We start from the raw sequence: 9,868 nt of genomic DNA, 5'->3' as shown, positions 1-9,868 counted from the left end.
AGAAGCTCAGAATACCCGACACAATTTGCAAATCAAATGAAATCAAGAAGAAGGAAGACCAAAGTGTGAATACTTCGATCCTTCTTAGAAGGGGGAACAGAATGCCCATGGAAGGAGTTACAGAGACAATGTTTGGAGCAGAGACTGAAAGAATGACCATCCTGAGACTGCCCCATCTGGGGTCCATCCATAAACGCCCAACAAACCCATATACAATTGCAGATTCAAACAAGTTTGCTGACAGTAGTCTGATAAAGCTGTCTCCTGAGTTGCCAGTGCCTGACAACTACAGAAGTGGATTCTCAAAACCATCTATTGGATGGAGCATAGGGTCCCCAATGAAGAAATTAGAGAAAATACCCAAGTATCTCTAGGAGTTTGCAGGAGTAGGAAAGGGTAGGAGGAACAACAATATGAACTAACCAGTACACCTAGAGCTCCCTGGGACTAAATCACCAATCAAAGAAAACACATGGTGGGACTCATGGCTCTACCTGCATATGTAGCAGAGGATGGCCTAGTCGGTTATCAATGGGAGGAGAGTCCCTTGGTCCTGTGAAGGTTCTATGCCCTAGTGTACAGAAATGCTTGGGTCAGGAAGTGGGAGTGGGTACTTTTGGGAGCAGGGCTAGGTGGGGAGTGTTGGGAGCAGGCCCACGGCTCACATGGACCTGGGTTACTCCTAGGAGGCAAACTGGGACTGAAAAGACAGAAACTAGGTGGTCGAGAGAAATAATGGAGCCAAGTCAAGGTTCCTGATCAAGCCTCCAATGTTTAATAGCAATCTGTGCTTATAAAGAGGGTGGGGGGAGGGGGGTGGGGAGGTCCATCCCCTGCTAATCCATTCTTGGTGCACGGCTCCACCCTAGGTGGTCTCCTTCTTAGTGGCAGCAAGGTCAAAGTCTTGATCAACCTGTTTCAGGCTAGGGGAGGTTACAGGGGAGGGGATAGAGAATTTTAGAATGTAGGAAACATTTGAAGTGTAAATAATGAAAATGTCTAATAAAACATACTTGAGTTCTAGCTAGAGCAATAAGACAAATGAAGGAGATAGAGGGGATACAATTTGGAAAGGAAGCAGTTAAAGTATTGTTATTTACGGATGATATGATAATATGCATAAGTGGGCCTAAAAATTTCACCTGGGAATCTTCTGTGGCTATTCAATACTTTCATTGATGTGGCTGGATACAAGATTTAAAAAAAAAAAATCAGTAGCTTACTTATATATAAATGGCAAATGGACTGAGGAAATAATGAGTGAAACAACATCTTTCACAACAGCCTTAAATAACACAAAATACCTTGGGGTAACTTTATCCAAGCAAGTCAAAGACTTATATGATAAAATCTTTAAGTCTTTGAAGAAAGAAATTGAGGTGGATATCAAAATAGAGAGATCTACCATGTTCATAATCAGTAGAATTAGCATAGTGAAAATGGCCACCCTAGCAAAAGAAATCTACAGATTCAATGCAATTGCCATATAAAGTACAACACAATTCTTCACAGATATTAAAAGGACAATATGTGACTTTATAGGAAAAAGCAAAGAAACCAATATAACTAAAATAATCCTGAATAATAAAAGAACTATTGGAATTATCACCATCTCTGATTTCAAACTGTAATATACAGTATAGTACAGTAATAAAAACTGCAATGGATTGGTATAAAAATAGACAGTTTGATTAGTGGAATCAAGTTGAAGTTACAGATGCAAATTCAAACATATTTGGACATCTCCATTTTAATAAAGTAGCCAGACGTCTATACTGGAAAAAATACAGAATCATCAATAAATTAAGCTGGTCAAATAGTATGTTATCTTGTAGAAGAATGCAAATAGAACCCTATTAATCACCCTGCACAAATTCAAGTCCTAGTGGATAAAAGACCTCATTGTTTATCTGAAGGGAGGTTCAGATTCATTGACCTTTTCAATATGAAAAGTAGTTAATCATTGACTTAGAGTTTCAAATAATCCTTGCACATTTTTCTGAATACCTACAAAACATTCAGTTTTCTCATTTCTTTAAATAAGATGCATTGTCATTTTTGTTCTCAGTTATTAGCAAGAAGAAAATATTAGTCATGAAAAAATGTAATGTGGCATCACTTTTATTCAACTGTATTATAAGACTTTAGAAGCTTAGTTGTTTCCTTATATTTATGTCAATTTTCAAAAGTAATCCTATAAAACCTGACCTGAGAAATACTTCCATGGCCCCTTGAAGAATAATTCATATCATACCATAACACTGTGTGGCTGTTTTTTAAATGTTCATGTCAATCTTATATTTACCCCATCTCCAAGCATTGACACAGTTGTCAAACTCCCATGATCATTCAAAAGTTTATGTGTAAGTTCCACTGTGAGATTCAATGTACACTTGTAGCTCTGAGCCCTGCAAAATAAAAATGAAAATTACATCCTCCAAACATAAAATGGTAAGCCAGTGTCTATGCTCCTATTAAAAAGTGGAAAGGATAAAAATACAGCAAGGAGTTACTGAGCCAAAGCAATACAGGAAACAGATAATAAATTCTGTAGCTTCATGTTCACCATTCAAGCTCCAAATAACTTGGGCAGAAATTTCTCCCCTTGGCCTTTCTGGTTGCAGTACTCAGTTTAGCCATATTGTTGCCTGAAGCTTTGCTTGGTAAAAGTTTCATATTATTGGATTTTCTAGTTTTGAGGGTGTTCACTGTGTCTTCATCTCTACTCTTTCAACTTTATATGTACTGCCTTCTTAAGAGTTTCTCACTGGGAATTTGACTCTGGTATACATTATCTGGTTTTCTAAGCTTCCTTCTGCAATATTTGTGGAAGCCTCCATGTAATGCTTGAATTCAATTGACCTCATATGAAAAATATCAAGTACTGTAACCATCTTAAGCAGTAATAGGGATGCCTTAGGTCATAACAGCAGTGGGCTCTGAGTGCTTATATGGCTAAACATGACACATGTAATACAAGTCCTGGGAAGACAGCTTTTTAGACATCCCTGTGCATGAAAGTGTCTTGAATTTTCTCTCTTCAGAAGGCACAGTCTTTTAAATGAGAGACAGTGACTGGTAGGGTTTACTCTGAGTTGTTCCAGGAAAAAACCACTTTGCTTTTTTAAAGGAAAGTGATATTTTTAAAAACTATACCCTATCTCCCAAACCCTGAGTCAAAATAAATTCCTTCAGTTGCTTTATCAGACATTTAATCATGACAAATAAAAACAGTACTTCTGTATATTTTCTCCCAATGCTTATACTAATTTGGTGAAAAACGACTATTAGTGCCAATGCCACAGCCTCATGTTGTTCTGTCACACCAGAGGAGTCTTACTTATTTAGATTTTCTTAGATTCAATCTCTGGATCTGTCTCAGTCTGGCTATGAATTTACAAAACCATCACTCTTCTACCTCTGTCTTCTTCCAATCTCCCAAACATTAAACCCTTGATTTTCAAGTGCAAGTGTTGCAGTTATGTTCCATAATATCTAGCTTAGTTTGCTTATTATGTTTAAACTCTGCCATCCTGAAAGTCTAAGTACAAGAACAGAATATAGATCGGTTCTCTTTCACAGTGTAACACAAATGGGATCCAGCCTAATTTGCAAGAGAATCCTTATTACCATCTGATATGTCATAAACCTAGTCTTGTCTTGTCTTGCTATCCCCTTTCCTAGTTTCCTCTCGGAAAGTCCTTTTTACCCTCCCCCGCCCTGCTACCCAACCCACCCACTCACACTTCCTGGCCCTGGCATTCCCTGTACTGGGGCATATAATGTTCGAAAGACCAAGGGCCTCTCTTCCCATTGATTGTGGACTAGGCCATCCTCTGCTACATATGCAGCTAGAGACATGAGTTCTGGGGGTTACTGGTTAGTTCATATTGTTGTTCCTCCTATAGGGTTGCAGACCCCTTCAGTTATTCTTGTTAAGATTCAGGTCTCCTGTGCACCCATCAGTAACATCTAGAAAACTCAGCTTGTAGCATTCTACATCTTTTCTAGCCCATGTCTCCGGATCTTTGCAGGAGGAAGAGAATAGGTTTCTGAATCACATTGTCAGTAATAGTCACAACAAATACCCCACTCTTGGAACCGGTTTTCTATCTCAGGTAGCATTTTATTGTTGTTAGTGTTTGACAAACTAGTTAAAGTGAAAGACTCTGAGAGGAGCCCCTCGCTCAGGCCTCAGGACAATAGCGGACACCCAAGAACTCACAATAGACCGAGCTTGTTGCAAACCACATGAGGCTTTATTCAGGGGAAAGCCAAAGCTCTGGGGACAACTCATATCCCACGCAGGGGTAGAGGAGTCAACCTTGAGGGGAAAGAGGTTCCAGTTTTTAATAGGCCCTCAGGGGGGAAAGGAGAAGGAGGAGAGTAGGGGATTTCCAGATCTAAACAATGTCTATTCTCAAGAAATGGGTATGGGAGGGGTACAAGGAAAGAGTCTAATGAAGGTGCAGCAATGGGCACACACCTGGTCAGAACAATGGCAGACACACAGGTTTGAGGAGTGGCCAGAGCATTGTGCACCTCTATTTTTTTTTTAAATCACTGAAGCTAGTTCTGCTAATACTGACACCTATCTTGCCAATTTCAGGGCTTCTGTGTCCTTTTACATTCAGGATCTTTCAAAAGAGAAGAAAGATTGTTTTTATCTAGGCTCACAGTTTTATAAACTGTAGCCCATAGTTGGTGAGTTCATTGACTGGGCCTAGAGTGAGGTCGAGTACCTACACAACATGCCCTTCAAAGGCATCCTGCTATGCTTTCTTCCTTCAACACGTTGTATCTGTTAGTTTCATGACTTCCCAATTATGCTATTGATTAGATTATGAATTTCAAGATCCAATCACCTCCCATCACATGGGATACTTGCCATCCAGGGACCAAAACTTAGTACATTTTTTTTTTTCATGCACATTTAATGCATAAACCATAACAAAATATTCTGACATTTTTAGCTCATTCTGAATTTTGCTTTTATTGCAAGGAGTGTAATTCAAGGAACTTACTAAAGAGCTAAATGCTTTTAAAGAAAAAAGTGCAAAATGACTTCTCTATGAAGAGCAAATTCAGAGGCTGAAGTTTATTGGTAGCTTTTTGCTTTTAAGTTTTCATGAATAGACAGATACAGCTGGAAAGTAACAGCAACTTGAGACAAACTTGACAATTTCCAGGAGACTGAAGAATGACTTTGATGCATCTGAAAATATAGCTAAGAGGAGACATCTCAGCTAGGGTCACCATCAGTCAACCTCTCTGCTTGACAGTCTTTTTCAATGTTTTGTCACAATGGTATTGGAGTATTTTTTTCCTTTGAAGAAATAAATGGTATTTTCCTTAGAGTTCATGCATTTAGAATTAAAAAAAAATATGTGTGACATTCTAAATTTGGCAATCTGAATATGCTTTAGACTTAATTTCAGTCTTATAAGTATAATTTAATATGAAACAAGTATAACTTTCAGAATATGTTTAAGGTTTTTAAATAATTCATGCAGTTTTTAATGCGTTCTGAAATTGCTGTCTCTAGTACTAGCCCACTTATCTCCTCATTACTGTATGGCTCTCTCAAAAATACTTATGTCCATCATCATCATGCTGAAGAAATATTAAGACACAATGGTCTAACTATGCAGAAATGTTAAAAGAAAGTGACTTCTTTTCTTTGAATAGGTGAAAATTATAGAAAATTCCAATGCCAGCATAGATTTTTTTTATTGTTTATTTTTTGGAATGCAGCTGCATTACAGTAGGATACCATGATTTTATTTTTTAATGTTGGTGATTGAACCTTGCGCTATAAGAATGCTGCCTCCTGAATCTCCCTCTCTCTCTCTCTCTCTCTCTCTCTCTTTTTTTCCATTGTGAAGCCACAGCATGGGTGGCTAGGTAGGAGGTAGGTTATTTTTGTTTGTTTGTTTGTTTTCTCACTTTTCCAAGGGAGAAGTACACTCAGTTAAAGAACTGTTCCAAATCTTTAGTTACTAACTGAAAATGGAACAACAGACAATTACTTAGATCAACTCAATTGTAAAGAAACACTTAAAACAAGTGACAACTGCCCTTTCACAAAATTGTCAAATAAATATAACATTTAATTTATTTTTGGTTAATCTAGAATCACAGTACACAAATGTGAAAAACAATAGATTGCTTATAAGTAAACCTTAAAATCTGTAAGGTGGTTCTTCAAAAATTTAGAACAACAATGTCATATATGAGAACACATAATAGTAGTGTTAAAAACTGCTACATCCACCCCAGTAGTGACAAGTGTGACAACCTGGGTGCTGTCCAGAGGCGAAAAGTTCACGGAAACTTAGTCTCCTGGAATTGTGGCATCCTGTATAAAGAATGCTCCAATGTCCTTGCTTTAGTTGGCAAACAGATCTGTGTGTTTTCCCTTAATATTGCTTTATTACAAGTGCTCCTAAGGATTGATTTTTTTACATATAGCTAAATTAGATTCTAGGCAGTCCTTGATCCGACCTTGGGCATGGATAGCTAAGTCACCGCCCTACACAGGAGTTTACCATTATCTAGGAAGAAGGAAGTTTGTGATCCAAAAACAAACCAGAGTATATACTTAGAACTATAGATAGCTGAGTTACACTTATACACAAGTATTTACAATGGCCTAGGGTGAAGGTGGACTATACAATAGACTAGAATAGGAACTATGGCAAGGGCACGAAGCCCTTGACCCTGGCTTCTAAGCTTAAGTGGACCTTAGGCGGAGCTGTTTTTGATCCTGGTTGGTTCCTGCCAGTCCTTCCGTGTTTGCAATCCTCTGTTTTGTGTAAGAATTCAGTAACCTCTTTATATCTTGGAAGTGTGTCACCCAACTTCCCTATTTTCTTCTGCATAAAAAGTTTGATGCTCAATTTGACAAATTACATTCAGATTCTACACAACCTTGTGTGTCACTTCTGTTTGTCATTCGTCGACTCCTTGTCCACCTGCAACCAGAGACCCCTTCCCTGGAGCAGATAGGAGATCCAAAAAGGGAATAGTCTGCGGCAAAAAACAATATGAGTTTCATTACTTAAGTAAAAAACCATCAAGGGTTATGGTAAGCTTTGGGGGCATTCAACCAGTATCTTCATCAAATAACTAAACAAGTGAAATGAGTATAACATATCATACATACATGACAGACATATGTAATATATAAATTTAACAACTCTCATATTATCAATCAATCAATCAATCAATCAATCAATGTAGTTGAATTCCAATGGAAAGAGCATGTCCTCTGGATACATAGTTTCTCTGTACCTGACCTTACATCTGTTGCTAGGCAACAGTTCCTTCCAGGAACTGACTTCAGGCAAAGCATTTGAGTGTTTATACATAATACTATAAGCCAGTTTAGTTGGTTGCCTTGGACAATGCTATCCAAACAAACAAACAAAACAAACAAACAAACAAAACAAACAAACAAACAAAAAACTAGAATTGCATTGCTGCATCAACAGATACCAAAATATAATGGCTAAAATTAAAATATAAAAATTAGGAATCTTTCAAATTAAAGAATGAGTTCATTTAGCACATTGTGACAGTATTACAGCTAAATTGCTTTGCAATACATGACTATAGCTCTGAAGTATAAACAATCCTGACTCAGGATCATCATGTAATCCAAAAGTATACATTATCTTAAAAAAATATATTTAGAAAGATTTCTATTTAAAATGGTGAAAATTGTAAAAAAAAAAAAAAAAGTTTAAAGTACTTTAAAGTCTAGGTTCCATATTCTGTAGTAGTTATTTGAGGTCTTTCTATACTCTCTTGATATTGTTTTCTGATCTAGATTTGGGCTAGGAGAGGTGTCAGTGCAAAAAAGAGAACACTCTGTGTTATACATTTAAGATGATAAATAAGGGCAGAAGACTCAGGTGAGTCCAGAAGAAAAATAGTGAGAGAAACTGCTGCAGGGCACAGCCATGATACAACAGAAATCTGAAGCAATTGCAAGCTAGGCATGCACTTGGTTCCCATAAGGGCTTTTGTAGTCTGCACAGCGTCCTGAATTAAAATGTAGAATACATTAAAGTGACATGACTGAGAAAATTTTGTGAACTATGAAATAAAATGTAGGTAATATATGCCTTTCCTGAGGCTGTGGTAATGATACCAAATATTAGCTACTTTAAAACAATGTCAATTATTACATAGTGTTGGAAGCTATTAATCTGCATCAAGGTTTCAGCAGTTCCAGGTACTCTCGGAACACTCAAGGGTAGAAGGAATTCCTTCTCTTAAGAAAGATTTATTTTGTTTTCGACCCTGGCCTTTAATGGCTGAGCCATCTCTGCTGCCCAGTGAAAACTAAGCCACTAGGTTAAAGGTTTTCTCCAGTGGAACGACACAGGCTGTACCAACTACTCCAAGGCAGGCCCATGGTCAAAGTAGTTCATCAACAGAAAATTAAATCCACGGGTTTTGTGTTTACTTTTATTTGGTTGCATGAGTTTTTTGGGGGAGGGGTTATGTTGTGGTTTTGGTTTTAGGGGGTTTTGTTTTATTGTGCTTTGGTTTTGGAAAAGAATGTAAAATTGGATAGGTAAGGAAGGGGAGAGGAGCTGGAAGGACTTGGGGAACGGAATGAGTAAGATCAAAATATATTTTAATTTAAAATTATTTTTAAAATAAAAAATAAATCACAACAAAGGGTAGGGAGAACCCATGGAGACCATATCCAGAAGTTAGGAATATTCCCCTAGTAGAAGGATGGGGTCACCCACTCATCTCCAAATTTTAACCCAAAGTTGTTCCTGTCTAAAGGAAATATAGGGACAAAGAGTAGAGCAGAGACTGAAGGAATGGCCATCCAGAGACTGCCCTAGCTGGGGATCCATTCCACTTGTAGACACCAAACCCAGACCCTATTGTAGATGCCAAGAAATGTTGCTGACAGTAGCCTGATATAACTGTCTCCTGAGAGCCTCTGCCAGATCCTGGCCAATACAGATGCTAAGGCCCACAGCCAACCATCAGACTCAGCACAGGGATCCCAATGGTTGAGTTAGGGGAAAGACTGAAGGAGTCTTGTCTGGCATCAATGGGAGGGGAGGCCTTTGGTTCTGTGAAGTCTTGATGCCCTAGTGTAGAGGAATGCTAGGGCAGTGAGGCAGGAGTGAGTAGGTGGGTAAGAGACACCCTTATAGAAGCAGGGTAAGTCGGGATGGGATAAGAGGCTTGCAGATGGGAAACCGGGAAAGGGGATAACAGTTGAAATGCAAATAAATAAAAGTAGATAATTCACAATTATTTTACTTTTCTCCTAAGAAGAAAAGAAAATTATCAGATCTCTCTGTCTCGTCTATCTATCTATCTATCTATCTATCTATCTATCTATCTATCTATCTATCTATCTATCTATCTATCTGAGATACAGATGACTATGAGAAATCAGATGTGGGTTTTGGGAACCAAACTCTAAGCCTCATCAAGAGATACAGATTCTTCACCACTGAGCCAATTCCACAAACCCTTCCCCATTGCCTCAGTTTTTCTGTTTGCTAGCAGTTTTCAGTAGAGATTTGTAGATGGGTCAGTTAAATGATCATCTTTTCTTTGTCTATTTTCACATTTTCTTCCACACATAGTCATGACCAAAATCTCAGGTTGTATAAGAAAGTTAGCCATGCTGTGTCAGAATTTGCTTCACATTCTCATTTTAACCCCTTTATTTCCATGACAATCCTGTTTTGAGAAAAAGAAGAAATCTCCTGAGGTACAGCTTGGTATCCATTCTTTAGGGTGACATAGTTCTTTTTTTTTTTTTTTTTTTTTTTTTTTTTTAAAAAAAGGTTTTATTTGGAGGCATAAGATGTCTACTTGAGGC

At 37.9% G+C, this 9,868-nt stretch overlaps 1 long non-coding RNA gene across 2 annotated transcripts in view; it reads right to left on the bottom strand.

Moving 5' to 3' along the window:
- Window positions 1–855: 855 nt before the first annotated feature.
- The window catches only part of LOC110292101, a 14,195-nt gene continuing 5,182 nt past the window's right edge, over window positions 856–9,868 (bottom strand). Inside the window, exons 1-3 of one of the 2 annotated variants that reach the window (XR_002377650.1) lie at window positions 6,931–7,012; window positions 2,306–2,408; window positions 856–923 (exon numbers count right to left, since the gene is read on the bottom strand). This is a non-coding gene — a long non-coding RNA (uncharacterized LOC110292101). Of the gene's footprint in view, window positions 924–2,305; window positions 2,409–6,930; window positions 7,013–9,868 lie in introns of those variants that run through there. The other variant, XR_002377649.1, reaches the window with a different exon arrangement.

This window comes from Mus caroli, chromosome 4 (genome assembly GCF_900094665.2).
Source record: "Mus caroli chromosome 4, CAROLI_EIJ_v1.1, whole genome shotgun sequence".
In the NCBI taxonomy this organism is placed as follows: Eukaryota; Metazoa; Chordata; class Mammalia; order Rodentia; family Muridae; genus Mus; species Mus caroli.
The sequence above is the reverse complement of the archived record's forward strand: the minus strand, read 5'-3'. Positions and strand labels throughout refer to the sequence as shown.